Genomic DNA, 3,113 nt, shown 5'->3' on the forward strand with positions numbered 1-3,113 from the left:
GGGACTAACTAACTAACTAACGATAGATAGATGGGACTAACTAACTAACTAACTAACTAACGATAGATGGGACTAACTAACTAACAAACTAACTAACGATAGATAGACTAACTAACTAATGTTAGATAGATTGGAATTACTAACTAACTAACTAACTAATGATAGATGGGACTAACTAACTAACTAACTAACTAACTAACTAACGATAGATAGATAGATATATATATATATATATATATATATATATATATATATATATATATATATATATATATATATAGATGGGACTAACTAACTAACAAACTAACGATAGATAGATAGATGGGACTAACTAAATAACTAACAAACTAACAAACGATAGATAGACTAACTAATGATAGATAGATGGGACTTACTAACTAACTAACTAACTAACAATAGATAGATAGATAGATGGGACTAATTAACTAATGATAGATAGATGGGACTAATTAACTAACTAACTAATGATAGATAGATGGGACTTACTAACTAACTAACTAACAATAGATAGATAGATAGATGGGACTAACTAACTAATGATAGATAGATGGGACTAACTAACTAACTAACTAATGATAGATAGATGGGACTAACTAACTAACTAACTAACTAACAATAGATAGATGGGACTAACTAACTAATGATAGATAGATGGGACTTACTAACTAACTAACTAACAATAGATAGATAGATGGGACTAACTAACTAATGATAGATGGGACTAACTAACTAACTAATGATAGATAGATGGGACTAACTAACTAACTAACTAACTAACTAATGATAGATAGATGGGACTAACTAACTAACTAACTAACTAACTAACTAACTAACTAACTAACTAACTAACTAACTAACTAACTAACTAACTAACTAACGGTAGATAATTAGCTCTCTAATATCTCCATTATATCAGTTTATTAATCTGCACACATCTATCTGTGTGATAAACTCTTCAGGACTTTCTGAGAGATGTGAAAGGCCTTTCTGCAGCAGTTACCCAGTCACACTCCCGTAATCCTGCAAACAGCATCAAACACAGACACGGTTTATTATCAAAGGCTTTATTTATCAAACAAAAAGAATGCACCATTCAAATAACATTTCTATATAAAAAGGAACATTGGACTGTTCTACAGTGCATTACAAAACCAGTAATCGTATACAACGTGATGGGTAGAAACAGCCGGAGGGTTCGACTCGGCAGCGGCTGGAAAACCGCATTTCAGATCTCAATCACTACTCTAATTTGGTTAACGACGCTAACATTGGACAATTTAAGGATGAAGTAAAATACACATAAGAATGATTCCTCCTCTCGCGAGCAGAGAAGATCTAACACGTCTGCTCATGTTCCTGAACGCTGCCTTCTGATTCTATCATTAACACCACTAATTAGTCACTGCATGAAGGTGATTCTGAGACACACCAATGATCAGCTGATCAGGATCAATCCCATCAGCCCCGGCACTGCTCAACTACAGGAAGAGTCTCTGGGAAATGAATGATGTTTAACCCCGTATGACACAAACCATGCCAACGCCGCTCAGTTCTACACAGATAGAGGTATGAAAAACTCAGTCATATGATGCTTGTATTGTCTTCACCAGGAAATGAACTAATAATTAATAAATAAATAAAAAGAATGTGTAATATGACACATTTTCACTTCTGAAAACTGTAAGAAAAAAGGAATTGTGAGATATAAACTCATAATTGCAGGAAAAAAGTCCGAATTGAGAGATTACAAAGTACCAATTATGATATCAGATGTAGAAAAGAGCTTTGTTTTTTAAATGAATGACATTATTTAACGGTGAATCGTCACTGTGAGAAAGATGAACGGACTGTGAGGGAATGAGAACGCTCAAGATTGTGGGAGAATCCAGACGTCAGGAATGTTGTCGATCACATGTAACGTGACACACAGAACACATCAGACACCCAACATGTGTTACGATGCTGAAGCAAAGCATCTTCCTTCAGAAACACAGTGAAAATCCGTCCCAGAATTCCTCCTCCTTTATTCTCCTAATGGACTAAATAAAAGCTCTAGAATTAATCACATCGTCTTCATAAATGACTGTGAAAGGAACAATCTAAACCATATATTAAATATATATCGTAGAAACCCAACGAGTCCATGACCATCCATCAGTCGCTCGCTGCATATGTACAGTAAAAAACAGCTACAGGATCTGTACGCTAGCAGAAAAATATCAAATATAGGGTCGCATTTCATCCTCCATTCATCGTCCATCTTTTGTCTCGCAGCACAGCAAATAAATAAAGTGAACAAAAATATATATAGGCACATAAAAAGACTTGTTCGTGCTTCCTGACATTAAAGGAAAAAAGAGATAAATGGAAAAAGCAGAAAGCTGATGGTTTAAATGTCTCAAAGGCGTCACATTAGCATGAATTCAGTCACCTGTCATGTTTGTCCTCCTTTTCATCCTCCGCTGACCGACTGACCACGGTCACAGCACAAACAACACAAGACCACAAAACTGTTTCTTCTTCAGTGATTTCACTTGCTTTCCAGTACAAATATACCAACATTAAAAATTCAAAAAGGGGGGAAAATGCTGGCCAAAATATATTGTAAACAATAAACAAAATATTGAAAATATATTAGTATTCAACCTTCATATACCAAATATATATTTCAAAATGTATTTCAGGGGCAAGAAAATATATTTAGAATCTTACAGTAGCTACATTTTTTTTTATCAAATGTTCACGTGTAATTTTTTCTCTACAAGTGTGAAATGTGAATGCATTTTCTGTGATAAAAATATATGAAGGGCCAAACTAATTTTTATGCTAATACAGATTTTTTTTTTTTGGAAACATTTTTTTTGAATATTTTAAAATATACTGAAAAATGTATTTGATTTTGTTTAGTTTTTTTGGTGCACTTTTTTTCCTGGAGAAAAAAAGACTTATTTTAAAAAACAAAAGCTTAAAACAGGAAAAAATATATCTGTAGATGGGTTCAGAAAGATAAACGCGCCCCCCCCCCTTCTAGTGTAAGTGTAGACTTCATATTTACGTCTATATCAGAACAGAAGACTTGTTATATGATGCCA

At 33.6% G+C, this 3,113-nt stretch overlaps 1 protein-coding gene across 4 annotated transcripts in view; it reads right to left on the reverse strand.

Annotated features, from left to right (window-relative positions):
• Positions 1–1,076: 1,076 nt before the first annotated feature.
• dcc (DCC netrin 1 receptor) overlaps positions 1,077–3,113 on the reverse strand; it is a 168,207-nt gene continuing 166,170 nt past the window's right edge. For all 4 annotated transcript variants that reach the window (XM_026243939.1, XM_026243957.1, XM_026243948.1 and 1 more), the window contains exon 29: positions 1,077–3,113. This exon is cut by the window's right edge and continues 711 nt beyond it. The gene's annotated coding sequence lies outside the window, so the exon portion shown is untranslated.

The sequence above is a fragment of the Carassius auratus genome, chromosome 5, assembly GCF_003368295.1.
Source record: "Carassius auratus strain Wakin chromosome 5, ASM336829v1, whole genome shotgun sequence".
Taxonomy (NCBI): Eukaryota; Metazoa; Chordata; class Actinopteri; order Cypriniformes; family Cyprinidae; genus Carassius; species Carassius auratus.